This window comes from Mustela erminea, chromosome 16, assembly GCF_009829155.1.
Source record: "Mustela erminea isolate mMusErm1 chromosome 16, mMusErm1.Pri, whole genome shotgun sequence".
Classification (NCBI taxonomy): domain Eukaryota; kingdom Metazoa; phylum Chordata; class Mammalia; order Carnivora; family Mustelidae; genus Mustela; species Mustela erminea.
Genome location: NC_045629.1, coordinates 65692171 through 65711102, shown reverse-complemented (window position 1 = coordinate 65711102; position 18932 = coordinate 65692171). Strand labels below are relative to the sequence as shown.

Below are 18932 nucleotides of genomic sequence, written 5' to 3'. Positions count from 1 at the left end.
ATCGGTTTCTCTGCTCAGCAGGGAGCCTGCTTCCTCCTCTCTCTCTCTCTCTCTCTCTCTCTCTGCCTGCTTCTCTGCCTAATTGTGATCTCTGTCTGTCAAATAAATAAAATCTTTAAAAAAAAGAGAGAGAGATAAAAGGTTTTTTTTTTAAGGTACTTATTTTGGCAATTTATTTTTAAATGCAAAATTTAAAATTCTGTAAATCACTAAGAAAATAATCTAACACAAACACTGAGAATCATAACTCATTTATCAATAATAGTAACCAGTACAACAGCCTCTTTAGGTGTTTTACAAACAGCATCACATCCCTTCTGGCTCAACACCAGGAAGTGAAATCTAGGGTTATCGTTGTGTTTATCACACACATTTGCTATGAGTAATTCTGGTTACATGAATATCCAAGCCTCAGAAAGGTGGGTCTCTTTTAAGAGAGTCCCCTGATAACTTTTAACTTAGTGATTCTTATGGTTGTTTCACTATCTTTAAATGGTGACTAGTCACTTTGGCTAAATGCATGATTTGGGCCACCAAGACAAATTACTTAATTCAGTGGTAGTTCTGCAATGTTCTTAATAAATGACGCCATTCTTCTTAATAAATGATGTCATTCTTGGATTCAGGAGATGCTGAATGCATCCTGGACCAAGAGATTAGCCAATTACACTTGGATATGATATCTACAAATAGTGGTTCTTTTGTGGATAGTCAAATTCTTTTTTAATTTTTATTTATTTTTAAAATTTCTTTTCAGTGTTCCATAATTCATTGTTTATGCACTACACCCAGTGCTCCATGCAATACATGCCCTCCATAATACCCACCACCGGGCTCACTCAACCTTCCGCTCCCCACCCCTCCAAAACCCTCAGATTGTTTTTCAGAGTCCACAGTCTCGCATGGTTCATCTCCCCTTCCAAATTCCCCCAACTCCCTTCTCCTCTCCATCTCCCCATGTCAAATTTTAATAATAAGTTTACTTTATCCCTACATTCAACAATGCTGTTTTAATAAATTTTGTAGAGAAGTTATTTCTGGCAAAGTTTTCTGAGTGTATTGAGATCTTTTAAGTTCTCAGGTTGACTTAGGCAACAGTACCTTAAATTACAACCTGAAAATACACACTTCTGTATACATTTATTAATGCCTATTGTTTTCTCTTTGGAGTGTGACATATACAAAACATTGGCTCTGGTATAAATAAATACAGAAAAACACTCTAAATCCAACCAAATTCCAGAATGGCCAAAAGTACTTTAAAAAGTATTTTGGGGGCGCCTGGGTGGCTCAGTGGGTTAAAGCCACTGCCTTCAGCTCGGGTCATGATCCCAGGGTCCTGGGATTGAGCCCCTCATCGGGCTCTCTGCTCAGTGGAGAACCTGCTTCTCCCTTCACCTCTGCCTGCCTCTCCGCATGCTTGTGCTCTCTGTCAAATAAATAAATAAAATCTTAAAAAAAAAGTATTTTTAATTGAAGTGGAAATTTGGCTGCCAATTTTGTCTCCTTGGGCTTTAAATGCAGAGACCTAGAGTTGAAGTCATACCTGTGCTCCATTCTACACCTCCCCAGCTCCCCACTACCTACAGCTCAGAGGGTAAAGCTGGCATCTGAGATGAATGGGTTAAATTCAAATAGTCTTTATTTATCCTATTCCCTCTCCAATCCTGCAAATGACCTTAAATGTGACCGACCGAATCAGGGAAAACAAAAGTTGGACGAGACAGTAGACCACACTTGATAAGCATAATGCCAAGTGGACTGTAAGAACTCAAAAAATTAGACCTCTATTATTTTACAAGCACTGTTGTTATTTTTACAATTACCCTCCTGTACTGATGATGATGCTATTTGGCTTATGGGAATTCAGTTTTATGACACACGATATTTAATGCCCCACTTCCATTTTCAAGGGCTCATTTGGATTTTCACGCCCGAGGAGCAGCCACACTCTGTGAAAACGAAGGACTCCGTGTGTTCATCCTCCAGCTGTGTGGCTGGAACAGATGGAGTCCAATTCTCCTCTCAGAATAGAAAAGTGACAATGGCATGTGTCACCTGCATTGTTTTCAATAAATTACTTGGCTTTTAAAAGGGTTTTTTTTTTTCCCTCTCTCTCTCTCATTAAAACTTGGATGACATAAACACTGAATTTCAAGCATTTGCTTTGTTTGTGAGCATAGCCTTAGGTATACCGGAGATAAATGTAGTCACAAAATGTTGATGAGCACAGGTAGACAGCCATATTATAGCAACGATCAGTTGACACATGGCTTCCATTCATTTATGCAGCAATGTGAGCACCTACTAAATTTCGCACACCATGCAGTTCTCTCTCTTAGCACGGTGGCTGGAATATGACAAATTATCTGCTCCTCCTTTCAACAACCAAAGACTGCTAAAAGAGACATTGCTTCATATAAGAATGAAGCAATTAACATTCTTAACATATAAGAATGAAACAATAAACCACTACACACTCTCTTCGGCTGAGTAACTTTTAGAAACTAATATTACACAATAAAAAGCGAAAGTTCTAGAGTTCAATGACCTCAGTTTTGATCTCAGTTCTGCCAACCTGACTAGCAGAGTGCTTTAGGCAACTTACTAAACTTTCAACTTTTCACGGCTTTGCTGTGAAGGAACAAATGGGATAATGGATGTGAGAGATTTGGAATATTGTCTGAAATCTAGTGATTTAAGTCTTCTTGTGCTTAGACTCCTAAAGATTGACGTTAGCCTTCGGTCATAAATTACACATGTAAAGTCTCAAGAAAGAAACAATGGCTAAATGACAGGACAGTTTATATTCCAGAGAGAGAAAAGCAACGTTCCTCCTACACTTTAACATGACATCCACTATATTAAATCCAAAAGCCACTTGCTACATAGGCGACTTACTCTTTGGTAAACACAGAAGAGATAATCTAAACTCAGGAGGAAAAAAATTAAAGAGAAGGAAAGGAAAACCATTTAGAGGAAGGTAACTGGTGGCTCTAAAACTTGAGGTTGTGCCAATTCTTTACTTCTCAGGTCCCAACACTGTACAGAACTTTTATTTAAAGTAAATATTGGGATACGAACAATTTGACAAATTTTGTTCTTTGCTCCTTGAGACTATGAACGTCTAACCAGGAATAAGTAAGACAGAATATTCAAAGCTGACATTCAGTATCTGGTTTTTCTAGTTGTGCTCTTTCAATTATAGTTATAATTGAAAAGTGATAATTATTTATCCATTCAATTTATAATTTCTGGGACTTATGAAGACTTTCCTCTCATATGGGTAGCATTCCCAAGGGGCTTGACTTGGCTTCGTATTAAATCAGACATAAAAATAAGAGTAAAAGCAGGCACAGCCAGAAAGCTGTAAATTCAAGAGGACCTAATTGCTTAGGAAAGTGGGGGTTCTAGAAGCACTAAGCTCACAATGTTGTTCAATACTTGGCAAAAGAAAAGAGATCCTGATTTGCTGCATGGTTTTCCTTTTCAGAAAGCATGAGAGAAATGTTATAATAGTGTGACATACATAGATTCTTTTTGTAGACAATGTGGCTACATTTTTCTCTTATAAGTTTTTGGACGACTTTGGCAAACACAAAGAGACCTTGAAAGTGATTATCTACAAGAGGGGAAATCGGCTTCTCCACCACTGACACATAGAATCTAAACATGAATATAAAAATCTATCATCTTGAAACCTGTAAATTCAGCTGAATATAAAAGACATTTTAAGCTACTTATCTAGTCGGATTGAAGAAGGTCACATACTTTCATTCATCCTTGAAACGTTTGCTGGCAAATGACATAACACAATAGGCATCATGAAACAAGCCCACTGAACCCAGCAGTGTGATAGGGAGGGGGTTTGGGGGGAGGGGAGAGAATGTGCAGTCACCAACTGCTCTCTGGATGGCATTTCATCAAACCTTTAAACTTTTATATATTCTTTAATTTTTTTTTTAAAGATTTTTTTATTTTTTTGAGAGAGTGTGAGTTGGGGGGAAGGGTGAGTCAGAGGGAGAGAGAGAATCTCAAACACACTCCCCACTGAGTGCAGAGTCACCCAACTTGGGGGGGGGGGCACTTGATCCCAGGACTCCGAGATCATGACCTGAGCCCATATCAGGAGTCCGACACTCAACTGACTGAGCCACTCAGGCACCCAGGCACCTCCATCAAACCTTCTTAAAGTTGATCTTGGATCTGGGATTACATAAGTAACTCGGCAGAGTTAAAATGGGGCTTAACGGGGGGAAGGGGGAAGGATAATGCTATTGCCATGAGGAGAATGATCAGCAAGGATGAGGTGGGGGCACCATACTGGTGCTGAAGCTAAAAGTTCCTCCAGGTCACCCTGAAGACAGGAGACCCTCAGCAGCTACCCTGATAAGCATCCCTCAACGGTCCTCCACACAGCAGAGGTTGGTGTGGTTCACTGTTTGCCCTGGTCGGGACCATCCAGGCTGTCACTCTATCCTACTCCTCACTCCATTTCCTCTCGTTTGCTTTCTCATCTCCCTTTACTGCGTCCTAAAAGGACCATTTCCCCCCTGCAAATACTGTATTGACATTGACAAGACATTGACAAGCGTACTGACCAAACCTCAAGACTAAACAGGTCATGATCTAGTCCTCAGATTTAGGGTTTCTAAAAGGCAAATAAAATGTGCATATGCAAGTGCTACACCTCCCCTGCCAACAAGCCCAAAGCCTTCCGTTGTCTCAGTGTCCAGGAAAGGCTTTGCGGCCTTTGGCCTCCCTGCTCCTGCTAATTCACCACCCTTCAGAGTCCAAGCAACCCATGTCGCTTGGTAGGCTGCAGATTTAAAAAACTGGCAAGACTAAAAAATACTGATATCATGCATTTTAATCATGTGTTTGGTGGAAAACACACACTGAGAACTAACTACAACAGATTAAATTATTTTTTTTTTTAACCTGAGCTATACTTAAGGTCGTAATTACCCATCTCAAACCATCCTAAAGGAATGCAGGAGTTGAAAGAGCCCTGTTTCCCCAAGCAGCCGAAGTCCTTGATTCAAGAACATTAAGCAATTGTTTTTAAGTGCCTGTGGCACATAAGGACAGAGCGAGGTGCTTGGGATCCTCAACTCTTCAAACGGCAGTAACAACAGTGAGTCAGAGAACTAAAATAATTACTTCCTGAGCACCGACAACATAAGTAGAGGATATGAAAACAGGAAATTGGTTTTAGGGTATAAAGTCCTATTAACTGGTACTACTAAAACAAAACACTTCACATTCACAAAGTTAGAACCCAATTACACGAACTTAATTGATTGAAAGGAGGAGAGGATGGGAAAGAGACAAGGAAGAAGGACAAAAGTCACCCTAGAAAAGATAGCAGAAAAGAAGAAAATCAAAACATGACATCGCGATGGCATAGGTTTCTGCATCTTCTGTGTCTTAGTGTCAGAAACACAAAGGTAATAAACAGACAGTAGGTCAAATAATGTTTTCTTCTCTCTATGCATCATTAAATAATAGCTGGGTACATTCCAAAGACTAGAACCTTCACTGTTAGTGATAGAACTCAAGACAAAGGGTATGTTTTTCAGAGACTAAACCATACCATAAGGGCAAAGGTCTAAAAACAAATTTATTTTGTCCAGGAAATGGAATACTGCACCTATAAAAGTCAATGAAAACCATTTTGTGACTCTGTTCTAGATCTTTTGGAATTGTTGGCATAAATCCAAAGGCCTCACGAGAGCACCTCCATGTTGATGGATTTAACATGTGTGCATTCCGCACAGAGTATGGATAAGATACTGCTAAGACCAGCAAGGGTGAGGCCATCAACGTGATATCGATGCCTCCCCACCAAGGCATCTGATGTTGTGGATGTTGATGAAAACAATAAATGAAAGTAACAATTGATGAACATTTATTGAGGGACACTCTGTGCCAGGCCCTCTGCTAAGCACTTGCATGATTTGTATCATTCTGTTCTCACAGCAACACTATGAGAGAGCTGTTAGAATTATTCCCATTTTACAGATGAGAAAACAGGATCACACAAAGTAAATTTGCCCAAGGTTCCATTGTTACTAACTGGAAGATTCAAGTCAGAAATACTCTGGGGCACCCTGGGTGGCTCAGTCAGTTAAAGACTCGGCGTTTGGCTCAGGTCATGATCCCAGGGTCCTGGAATGGAGCCCCATTGTGCTTTCTGCTCCGTGAGGATCCTGCTCCCTCCTCTCTCTCTCTGCCTGCCTCTCTGCCTACTTGGATCTGTGTCTGTCAAATAAATAAATAAAATCTTAAAAAAAGAAAGAAAGAAAGAAAGAAATACGGACAGATGAACTCTGGAACCCCACCCCTGACCCTCCTCTCTTGACTATCTCCCATCCAGAGATGTAACGCCAATGAAGAGGTAAATGAGATTACCAACACCAAAACCCCAGCTTGCCCCTCATTGATTCCTATCTCTAGTTTACAGAAGGCAGTTTGGACAGGCACCTTTTCCACAAAACTCTTCACCAGGACAGAACATTTATTACCTTGGAATTGCTCATCGAAAGGACAGAATGATGACATAGAAAACACTGGTCGGGTCTCAGAGGACCCTTGGCTGAACAGCAGCTTCACTCTCTCTCTCTCTCTTTTTTTTTTTTTTTCTAAACGATGAACTACATTATATTCCTCCAAATAATACAGACAATTTTTTTCCACTATCCATTACACTCAGCCTGAGAAGATACAGCTAGAATCTTCAAAGATGATTCATCTTTGATACTCATGTTTTATCCAGGACTGGATACCCAGTCTTTTACTTAACTTCCCTGAGCTCCAGGTGCATTCATCTGGAAAACAAGTTGAAGAAATAACAGAACGACATGGGTAAAAGGCCTGTTATAGTTTCTGGGCCAGGGTCGCTCCAGTAACATTGGCCATGTGTGGGTTTTCTGGAAGGCCCAGGGCTGTCGGGGCCTTAAACTTTTTAATGATTTAAGCCTCTGCAGACTCTGCCTATGGAGCCGAAGCATCTGGAAACAATTCTAGGTGCTCTGGAAGAAAAGGAGGCCCCCAACTTAAACCAGATCAATTCAGCAAGGTCACCAACATGGAGAAAAGCATCCAGCAGGAGGTTGGAGGGACCAGAATAAAATGCTACCCAAGAAATATGAAGTGTGAATGCCCACCACAGCCTCATTCCCAGATGGCATTTTCTAACTCTTTCCAGAAAGGTTACCACAGAACCTGATGGTGCTTCACCATCAAGTAATTTGTCAGGTGTTTTTATGACACTGAAGAGTGCAGTATCTTTGAAGTAGGAAGAAGCAGATGTTCAGAAAAGGAAGGAATCAGTGGTGAGATTAAGAGGTTTTTTTTTTTTTTTTTTAATGGTCTTCATCTATTTTCTATATCGTTTATATCTGTACTCTCCTTTTCTTAAACAAAAAAAAGTATAGGAAAAAACGTTGCATGCTTTTTTTAAAAAATAAGTTTTGTATTTTGAAATCTTCTTACATTTATAGGAAAGCAGTAAGGGTAGTATAGATAGTCCCCATCTACCCCGACACACCCTCATGTTAAGATAACCATGTGCAGTGGTCAAAACTAAGACATTGACATTGGTACCCCCAGCGATTTCAAATCTCACTGAGAGCTACAAGGAACTCCGTGAATGGACGCAAGAAGGAAACTATCCCTTGGAAGCCCAGTTTCCCAGGGAAGCATATTTCACTGTAAAATGATAAAAGACGTTTGTCCTTGTGGATGACAACGCTAGCTGCTTATCCAAAACCACTCTCTCTTTCTTCCTCCTTTATGACTTGCCCATGGCAGCAGTGTCCCTGGGTAAAAAGCATTCGATCACTGATTGCCTTCTGTCAAGGGTGACCAGGTGACCCAGTTCTGACCCTCATGATGTAGGTGTAAGTGTCGAGAAGAGGCAACCTTTTCTAAACAAAAAGCCAAGTCTTACTAGGTGACCTCTCTCTGCCTTTCCATCTTTTCCCTGCCCACAGTACAGACAGGAAGTCTGGCGAACTCTAGGAATAGCCAAGCAGAAATGGATGGGGCCTTATCAACCTCTTATCAGCCCAGGACACCCCCTTCCCCACCTCTCCCTGGAGCAGCTTCCTGCCTGAGGCAGAAGGACCTCTCTGTTCAACCTGTCATTATTATATTTTCTGTTATTTGTACCAAAACACAATCCTGATGCTGTTCCAAATGTAGGTCTGGAGACATGAAATCAAAAGAAACAAATGCTTCCCATTTATTTGCAGCCCACACCTTACAACAAACTGCTTGACTCGAAGCCAAGAGGGATTAGACATAAAGTCATGCAGGCAGAAGATATGCCTTCCAGCCACTCGGCTCTGATTCCCCTGGGACGGAACTGCTTATGGACATTCCTTGGGCCTCAATTTTCACATCGGCAGAAAAGAAATGACAAAAACCTCATCTTTTATCCATCGTAAGTGAAATTCATAAACATATGGGGACACACAGATCTCTGAAAGGCAGGTCACAATAATGTCAATGCACCATTAATAACTATACTGCTGCCAGCAAAAATCCAAGAGCCCACAAGGAAGAGCAGGAGTTTAAGCAAGTGCTCCTGAGCTTTGCGTTACTTGCTGGATAAGCCCTTTCTGAGCAAAGAGGGAGCCTCCAAGATCAAAACCAGCCTAAGTGATGGCAGGCGACAGTTTCTGACTTGTGGAAATATTTAAAAATCAAAGAGAATATTTAAAAAACAGAAGAGAAAGAAAACATGATTGTGAAATCAGTGTGCTGGGGAAGAGAGAATTATTGTCGCCATTCCAGAAACTTCCACGGCTGGCAACCAGCTCTGTGGGGGTGTCCAAACTGGCATGGCAAAACAGAGATAACCAGGTGCTTCTTTGACGCAAATGTTCGGGTATTTAGCCACAGACAAAGATGTCTGAGATGGGGACTGAAGAATGACAAACACATTCCCCAGGATACTGTCCTACCCTGTGATGGATTCAGAAAGGTCCAGAGCTTGGCTCTCTAGAATGACAGCCAAAGGACACATAGGCTTGCCAAGGACTTAAAATGTTGCAGAGTCCAAATTGAGATGAGCTCTGGATTTTTTAATTATTATTATTATTATTATTATTATTTATTAGTATTAGTATTGGGGCTTGAATGGGGCTTGAACTCACAACCCTGAGATCAAGACATGAGCTGAGATTAAGAGTCAGATGCCTAACTGGCTGGGCCACCCAGGCGCCCCTGCACTGAATTTTAAAAGATTGAGTAAGGAAAATAAGAACATTAAAGAGCTGATTGGTATCTGTCATGTTAGCCATATTTTGAAATGATATTTTAGAGACGGTGACTTCACATAAGATTATTGTGATTAAGTTCACCTGCTTCTACTGTTTTTACTGTGGCTCTTAGAAATTTTAAAAGTACATCTATGGATTGCATTTATGGCTTACATCATGCTCCTGTGGGAAACAGGAATCAGTCTAGAGTAGAGGCTGATACGCCATAGGAACAGACCAGCTAGCCACGAAACAAGTTCATGCCCTTACGTGTAGCACTTTGAGAGCTATCTGTCGTTACCCCGAGCTTCTGACAGCTGAGTGATCGAGGGTTCTCGTTACTGCCGTCCCTTCTCCTGCCCCCCACACTATGTCCCCCATCCAGTTCCTTCATTTTGATGTGGAAGCACTTGATGTTCCCACTTGGCAGGAATCCTTCTTTGTGATTATGCTCTCGGCAACTGTCAAAGATGATTTTAGAAAGACAGGAGCCAGCCAGTGGGCCAAACCAACACTTACCCCTTCTCCCCAGGCATGGTGGCTTTGGTAATTTCCAACTGGACTGAAACTGCAATCTCTCCAATAAGATGGAGAGAATATAGATCCCGATATGCAGGCCTTGCTTGGATAGAAGGGGGGGGCTCCTCCTTAGGTCCCATGTCACCACTGGGACACAGAAGAAAGTGAAAGGAAGCTTTTTAGAGAAAATGTGAGAGCCTTTAAAATTTTATGTCAGTTTTAAAATAATTTACATAAATAATTTTACAAAAACATTACTCTCCAAATTTGACTAAATTTGGTTATGAACATTAATAAACACATGCTTTCCACTGTAATATGGATGTGTGTGCCTATGTGTGTGTAATTCCTTCATAAATTTTAACTTAATACCGTTGCATAGTCACACTGATCAGAGTTGACATATGGTCAGTTTTACACCTAGCAATCACTCCCCAGTACAAATACGCTTTATTTGTATGCCCAGTACAAATAAGTTTACTTAGCCATTCCTAGCAGAATAGGGGAGGAGGCAGCTGGAGAAGGAACCGGGGGCCCAAACACAAAATGACAATCCAGACACACCGTCTGGGAGGGGAGGGTCAGCAAGGAGAAACTGAGTTAACGTGAGCCTGAGTGGGTAAGGATCCTGAGCCAGGCGTGGTTAGTTGGGGACTTTCTAGAGGCATGACCACGAGAGACTGCAGGACAGCCGCAAGAATGAAATGCTGTGAGAAAAATCCTTATTAGTATCCAAGGAGAACCTGGGTCCCAGACATGAACCCTTCCTCCAATGCCTCAGTCTCCCCGTTGCAAGGGACTGCCACAAAAAACTCACTCAAGACTGACGCTGACTCAAGAGCTAGAAAAATGATCTGCGATGGAAAAGAGAATGGAGGCATTTCATTCCTTAAAGGAAGGCTCTTAATGTTTTGTCCCACCCCCCTCCATTTTGCCTTGAGGACGATGGTCAAGCTCATGTCCATCAGTAGCCCAGATTTAACATCGTGGTGCTTCCTGAGCAGTACAAGAGAGGAGGGGCGTATCATGATCAGCAACCTGAACTGTCAGTTCCACCCTGATACGCCTTTCTAATAAACCCGAGACCTCTACATGTCCCACTAGAGATGACCACGGAAACCCAGCGAAGTCCTTAAATTACCACCAAACACCTAGCTGAGTAGTACTTAATACAAGATCGCATAGCTTCCACATACTTCACCTGCACAGTGATGGTGTTGTTGAACTTCAAGACTTCCTCGTGCTGTTATAAGAATGCTGCACCTGGGTAAACTGAGGACTACGTATGGGCAGGACACTGGACGGCGAGCTGTCAGGAGTGAGGCAGGAATTGGAATTGGTAGGACCACAGGTTTCAAGGCCAAACACTGTCTGTGGCTAGATCAGTGTCTGTGGACCTGACAAGTTATACTAACGTCAACTGAAGATGGAAATGTTTGCAGTTATGGCACTGTTCACAAAAGCCCTCTGTTCCTTATGCATCATACTCTTTTGGAAAATTACATGAGATAAGGCTATCTCTCATTTCCTTCATACTTTCTAATAGTTAAGGCTCAGTGGGGCTACAGACCTGTTTTCCTTTAACCAGAATCAACACTGTAATGTGTGCCAGCGCATTAGCCCTTGACTTTACCAAGCAACCTTGCTCCCTTCTGTTTACATTGCAGCAAAATTCTGGCTGTGAACATTTTCCTTCTTGCTTTGGATTCAGCTATAATAAAAAGTAAAACAGAGTCAAAGCACATCAGAAGGCACAGTGGGATAATTCCCCAAAATTCCAAATTGAGAAAATGAAATGGTTTTATTAGATTGTGGCTGTTGATAAAGATTATGCTTGAAAGAACTATTAAAAGTAGATTGAGGAAAATATTCTCCCCAAGCTTTTTTTTTCCCCCCTATTCAGAGTTTAACATTTAGAAGCAAAGAACGGTCATACTAGTTGCAAATCCTACAACACGGTCATCTAAAGCAGCAGGCACAACAATACCAAATGCACTGATTTGAGGGGGAAGGATTAAAGGAACTAACAGTGGTTAAGAACAGCCTGTCTTATGTGGATCACTGGGAGTTACAGGCAAACAATGAATCAGGGAACCAAGGATGTACTGTATGGGGACTATCAAAGCCCAATTAAAACAAATAAACAAAAGAAAAAAAAATAGCCTGTCTAACACTTTTGCCTGCCTTAGTGCTCATTTCCCTGTGCTGACAGAACTTTCAACCTTTTTTTTTTTTTTTGGTGACCAACAGCCCTCGCCTCCTGGTGAGTCTGTCAGTCAAAGGGTTCCACTCCTTTTGGATGAAGACGTGGGCATGTGACCTAGGTTCAGCCAATCAGAATCTCTCTGGAGTTGAGCTTGGAGCAGGTTCCCAAGCAGTGGGTGGCTGGAAGACATGGCCCTTTAGTCACAGGTTCCTGGCACCTGGATCCCCAAGAGGTGCTCTAGTTCTTCAGGCATCTGGTTTTTCAATGTTTCCTTTCACTGTCGGATGGCTCTGCCATATGTTTAAAGCCAATGCTGACTGGGGCTGCTCACACTCAAAGAACAGGGCATAAATACTCAGCCCTGTGCCCTGCAAATGGCAAGGCCTCAATATGGGGTCATTACTGTCATCCGTTCATTGAACACTTTTTTACTGAACAGTTACTACACAAATGCCAAGCCGTTGGGGATACAGAGAGAGAAAACAAATGGTCTGCCCTCAAAGCACTTACATTCTAGTTAAGGGTAAAGAAAGATGAAGATATTGACTAAGTACCATTTGTAATAGAAAAATCTTCATTTTCTGGAGGCAAGAAGTGACCAAAAGCAAAAAGCAAGAAAATGTGAGTAGGAGAGTCTTGACAAGGACAGGAAGGGAGGGTAGGCCAGCAAGGGTAGGTTGCCATTGACAAAGACTTTCTCTGTGTTCTGACTTTGTAGCCAGGTTCCCCTGCACTTGATCTTAGCCAAAAGGCTGAGAAGTGATAGCCAGGTTCCCCTGAACCTTCTTTTTGATTAGGCCTTGACCTTGGCCCCCCATCCCGTCTTTGGCTTGCTTAGCCAGCCCAGTCTTGCAAAGAATCCTGCTAAGTCACTTTAGTGAGAACCTTCACCCACCACAATGCCCAATCACTCTTGATATTTGACAAGTTTCTCATCCGCCATCTTTGACGTATAAGTCCTTGGTCTACCTTTCCAAAGAATTCTCTTAAATTGGTTTAGCAGGAATCCCCCTACCCTGGATGCCCCCTATTAATACATTTCCATCCCCTGATCCCCTCACCCTGTCCAGTGGCTACAAATCCCCACTTGTCCTTGTGACATTCAGAGTTGAGCTCCACCTCCCTCCCTCACTGCAATAGTCTTAGGGCAAGTCTTCCTTACTGTTTTAATAACGGCAGAAGACTTTCTTTTCTGCAGGATCCCTCAGTCTTGGGCAAGTTGCAATCTCTCTCTCTCTCTCTCATTCTTTCCTTGGCCAGGCTATTCTAGGCTTAGGCTGAACTCTATCAGTGATCGTAATTACTGGAAAGATCGGGTTCATTGTTGTCTCGATCTGGCACTTAGCTTCCTGTGCGGCAGATTCCAAGCTCCCACTTCACGGCTGTCCGAGTGAATGTCTCAGCTACCGTCTTCCACTGGAGAAGGGGCTAATCCCAACTCTCCCCCAGCAGCTGGGAGGACTGAAAAGATAATATACATAAACCTGCTTTGGGAACTGCAAAATGTTATATAAATATATGCTCAAAACAAAAAGAAAAAGAGAGAGGGCTTGATGAAGTGTTGAAATTGCTGAAGTGCTCTGACTAAATCTCTAAAAGAGGAAATTACACGCCTGGACAGAGCAGCAGGAGCCTGATTATTCCAGGTCAGCCGCTGCAGCTGTGAGCAGCTGACCCACGTGATTATCTGGTTTCTAGCTCCCTCCATGTAAGGCCAAGTTAGCTGGAGAGCAGCTAGAGCATAGGCAGATACTTTACGTGAGCAGAGAAACGTGTTCATCACATCTGTGAAGGCTGCACAAGAATCCCAAGGTGTCCCAGCATTGTTTGGAGAAAGGGAATCAACTATGTTTTGAGCTAACCATTTTTATGGTTAAAACATCTGCCAGGCACTATGTGCCAAAGCAATAAAAGTGGGGGAATTACAGAGCTTCCAATGGGTCCAGTCCTATTTAGTGGTAAGAGCCAGATTGCCTGGATTTCAATCTTGAATCTGCTGTTTACCAGCTCTTGTCTTCCGCAAGTTACTTAACCTCATCTTTTTTTTTTTTAAGATTTTATTTATTTATTTGACAGAGAGAGATCACAAGTAGGCAGAGAGGCATGCAGAGAGAGAGGAAGGGAAGCAGGCTCCCTGCCAAGGAGAGAGCCCGATGCGGGGCTCGATTCCAGGACCCTGGGATCATGACCTGAGCCAAGGCAGAGGCTTCAACCCACTGAGCCACCCAGGCGCCCCTTAAGCTAATCTTTAAGAGGGGAAGAATTATGATACCTAACAGAGTCAGGGAGAGGAATGAGTCCATGAGGAGAGTGACTAGAAACAGTGGCTGGCACATGGTAGGGCTCTATAAATTTAAACTGTTATTTCCCATCGATCAGATCGCGTACAATAGCTGGCGTCTGGGGCCCCTAAGAAGTAGGCATTGTTCGGAAAGCTTTGCCAACCACTCTTCATGGAAACCTCACGGCAGCTCTGTGTTGGGGTTCCCACGGCAGCCCCGATCCAGGAGGGCTTGCTGGTGGGCCCGGTCTGAGGCTCGAATCTGGGAACTTGGCTTCTGGAAAGTTCCCGAAGTTCCTGACTAATAAGGCAACTTTACCACCGCACACCGCTATACCAGCCTGCCTAGATTGTTTGTACAAACACTGTGATTTACGGAGAACACGTGCCTTCCTTCTGCGACTCTGCAGTGCGGGTAGTCGCGCCGGGCCACGCGGGCAGAGTGCCCCTCCATGAGCGGCCCCCAGCGAAAACCTTGTCCTTGAGTCTCGAGTGGGCTCCGGCGGGACAGAGGCATTGCCCGTGTGTTATGGCAAGTCCCTGCTGGATGAAGGAGCCAGATCTGCATGGTTCTAGGAGGGAGGACAGAGAAATCCTGCGCCGGGCTTCTCCAGTCAGCACCTGAGGTGTCTTTCCCCACAGCGATCCTTCTCTGTGTCCTTTCACCGTAATCAGTCTTAGCCGTGAGGCGGACTTTATGCTGAATCCTTCCAGTTCATGTGTGAGATCATATGATCTTCCCCATAGAGCGAGTCAGTAACTCTCAAAGGTGGATAATGTGACTCTAATTTCATAAATCTAAAAGCCTCAGGAATGAAAGACTTGAGAGGTTGACAGGGTCACTCCGTAGGTGGAAAAGTGGGGACCTGATCCTGTCTCCCGAGACAAGGTTCATGCCACTGTATCAGGCGGCCACACCCAGGTGCATACATCCTGGGCCAAGGAAAATGTCTAAGGCACAACACCTAGTAGTTACTGGTTAGCTATGCGCCCTTGGGGAAAGAGCTTAAAGGCTTTGCACTTCTGAATTCTTCACTGTAAAACTGGAATAATAAGAACGATGCAATCACAGAGTTGCTGTGAAAAGGAAATAAGATTTTATATATATATATATATATATATATATATATATATATATACACACACATATGTATGTGTATATATATAGTATATGTGACGCATACACACATTAAATATACAGTATAGTGGTGCCTGGGTGGCTCAGTGGGTTAAGCCTCTGCTTTCGGCTCAGGTCATGATCCCGGGGTCCTGGGATCGAGTCCCGCATGGGGCTCTCTGCTCAGCAGGGAGCCTGCTTCCCCCTCTCTCTCGGCCTGCCTTTCTGCCTACTTATGATCTCTGCCTGTCAAATAAATAAATAAAATATTAAAAAAACATATACAGTATATTAAAAGCTATATTTAGTCCAGTACCTGGTATACAGTAAGCCTTGATAAATGATAAAGCTGGAGAAATATGTACATATGTGGTCAACATACGTACATTTGTATCAATATATACATATATGCATGGGTGTGTGAATAAACACACGGACACTCACACATGGACACACACACGCACACACACACAGGCTTGTAAGTTAATGATTCATCTCCAGCTTCTGTCTTGATTACAGAACACATCATCCACCATTCATAAATGAAGCTAGTTAGGATTTCATGGCAGGCCTGATTTTTTTTGTCTGTTGGTTTCAGTCTAAGGAATCACATTTATCCAGAAAAGTTCTGCTCAAAGCCTAACATCGGTCTGTCTTTAATGGTTCACCTGTGAAGTTAATTATTAGCTAGAGAACGCAGTGCTTTGTATAAGACACTAGCTGGCACAAGACACTAACTGTCATTAGCTCTAACAGGCACATACAAGGTGGCCATATTTTCATAACTCAAATGTGGAACCTGTTATCTAGCGATGGACTGCTGGACCGGGAAACTGGGCTCCCTTGGAAACTCTGACGTCTCCAGATAGAGAATATTCAATCCTCCTGAAACTCCGGAAAGCAAACTTCTGGGGTTCATCTTTGCTTTCGGTAATGCCTTCTTTTATTCTTTACATTGCAACTTCATGCTGATAGCATTACAAAGCTACAATGTAGTTCATGTATAATTACTAGCTCTTGGGAAATCATTTGGAAACAATTCCTGGCACCTCTCTCTTCTCTCTGAAGATGTTACAATATCAGTCACTAAACTGTAGTATAAGAGGCTAGTTTTCTCTGGTACTTGGTATCACCAAGTTTTCCATCTATAGCAAAGACAACAGCCCTAACTCTAACCCAAATACACCGTTTTTCACTGTGGATAGCCCCACACTCCAACCAACTCTGAGTTCACACTTATTAGCAAATATCCTTTTAGATGTTACTACCTGAGTGGCCTCAGATGAAATCTTTAGTCTGCTGGGGCCTTGGTTTCCTTTTCTGTAAAACAATGATAATAACACCTGCCCTATCGTCAACAATCCTATATTGGACACTTAGAAGTTTGTTAAGAAGAATGACCTCACGGTAGGTGTTCTTACCACAGAAAAATAAATTTAACCATAACAACAACAAAAATATCTGTCTTGGGGCGCCTGGGTGGCTCAGTCCGTTAGGTGTCTGCCTTTAGCTCAGGTCATGTTCCCAGCATTATGGGATCAAGCCCCGCATCGGGTTCCTTGCTCATCGGGGAAACCTGCATCTCTCTCTCTCTCTGCCTGCTACTCCCCCTGCTTGTGCTCTCTCTCTCTGTCAAATAAATAAATAAAATCCTAAAAAACAAAGACAAAAACAAAAACAAAACATATATGCCTCAAAGAGTTTAAGATGTTTAAATAAGCCAGTATTGGTGAAATCATTAGAACAGTGCTTGCCACAGGGTATAAAAGAAATAAATGAAATGTCCAGTACTTCCTCTGTTTACTAATTGCTTCTATAGCCATATTCAAGTCCCAACAAGACTCTAAGATGTCTAAGGCTGGAAACCACACTGGCACCCTACTTTCTACCCAACTTCCCACCCCCAATGAGCTTAGCACAGCAGATGACATAGGAGGCCATCAGTAAATGGTTGTAGTCCTGGCAGGGTTACTGAGGAGAAACCCCCTGGAATATAATGAGTGGCTTGAGGGCCTCTTTGACCACAGCCTCTGTGCCAATGGGTTTCAAAACACTTGACCCCAGCACACAGTAATGATGTGTATGTGGCAAATCAATACGCACTTGACTATGTCCAATGTTTGTATCATTATCTCACTGAAATCAAAGTTTTACAAAACAATACTTAATGATATTACATAGACTATGCTTCTGATGTTCTTTTTGATTCATAAAAATTTACTTTTTATTTCATTAAAAAATAAACAACCTGTCTAATATCACTCCCCCTTCATGCAAACAGCTCTCATGTGTCCTAGTTAAATCCAGTCCAGTGCACCTCAAGGTTTGATGTGCATTCAAACCACGTAGGGGTCATGCTAAAATGTAGATTAGACTCAGCAGGAATTGGTAGGATCAGAGATTCTGTGTTTCTTTCATGCTCCCATGGTGACACTGTACAGTCCCTGGCCCATACTTTGGGGAGTAGTCATGCTGGGAATGGCTCTCTAAATTGATTTCACAGCCCACTAAAAGGTTACAATCTGCAGCTGTGAAACACTGCTCCAAATAATTCTGAGTCTTTCACCTCTATAATTCCATTATTATCTTTCTAACCTTGGGATAGAAATCCCAGGCCTGTGTGGAAGTAGGGATAGGGGAATTCACAGCCAGAATGACTCAAGTAGGGGCGCCGGGGTGGCTCAGTCAGTTAAGCTTCTGCCTTCAGCTCAGGTCATGATCCCAGCATCCCAGGATGGAGTCCCACACCGAGCTCCCTACTCAGCAAGGGGCCTGCTTCCCTCTGCCTGCCACTTTTCCTGCTTGTGTGTGTGCTCTTTTCTCTGACAAATAAATAAGCACATAAATAAATAAATAAATAAACAAATAAATAAATAATAAAAGAATGACTCAAGTCTGACCTTTCCTATTAACTTTTAGGCTGATGTGTTTACCTGGTTCCCAGCCCCTTCCTTGCTGTTCAGAGCCTACACCTTGCAGCTGTGTTAATACACTGAGCACTTATTAAGATCAGGGCATTGAACTGAGTGGTTCACATCAGCCACATTTATTCTTACAACCTCCTGTGTAGATATTCCCATTTTAGAGATGAGAGAAGGCAAGTAGCTATAACTGGTGGAGTTGGGATTCCAGAGCCTTCGTTCTTGCAACAGCCAGCCTCCGGGATGGCTCAGGTGGTCCTTTGCCTCCTGGTACTCCCACCCACCCTTGCATAGTCCTCTCTCACCGAATAGGGCTGACCTGGTCACCAGGGGAGTCCTGAGGACATGACAGTGTGTGATTTCCAGGGCTCACTTAGAAGATACGGCAGTGTCGGTCTTGTATCCTCTTAGGTTCTCCCTCCTTAAGAATGGCCAGGTCTCCATGTCCTAAAAACTCTCTAGCAGCCTTATGAAGAAGTCCAGACAGCACTGGATGGAACCTTTCTGCCAACGTCAGCACCAACTTGTGAGGCACACACGGGGCCACCTGTGGAGGCCAATCCTGTAGCCGGCCAGGCCTTCAATGATGGTAGCCCTCGACTGACATCTTTGCAATCTC

General features: G+C 42.8%; 1 protein-coding gene across 2 annotated transcripts in view; it reads right to left on the bottom strand.

Moving 5' to 3' along the window:
- Positions 1 to 18932, bottom strand: part of DEPTOR (DEP domain containing MTOR interacting protein) — a 131767-nt gene that overhangs the window by 43313 nt on the left and 69522 nt on the right. The window lies entirely within an intron of this gene.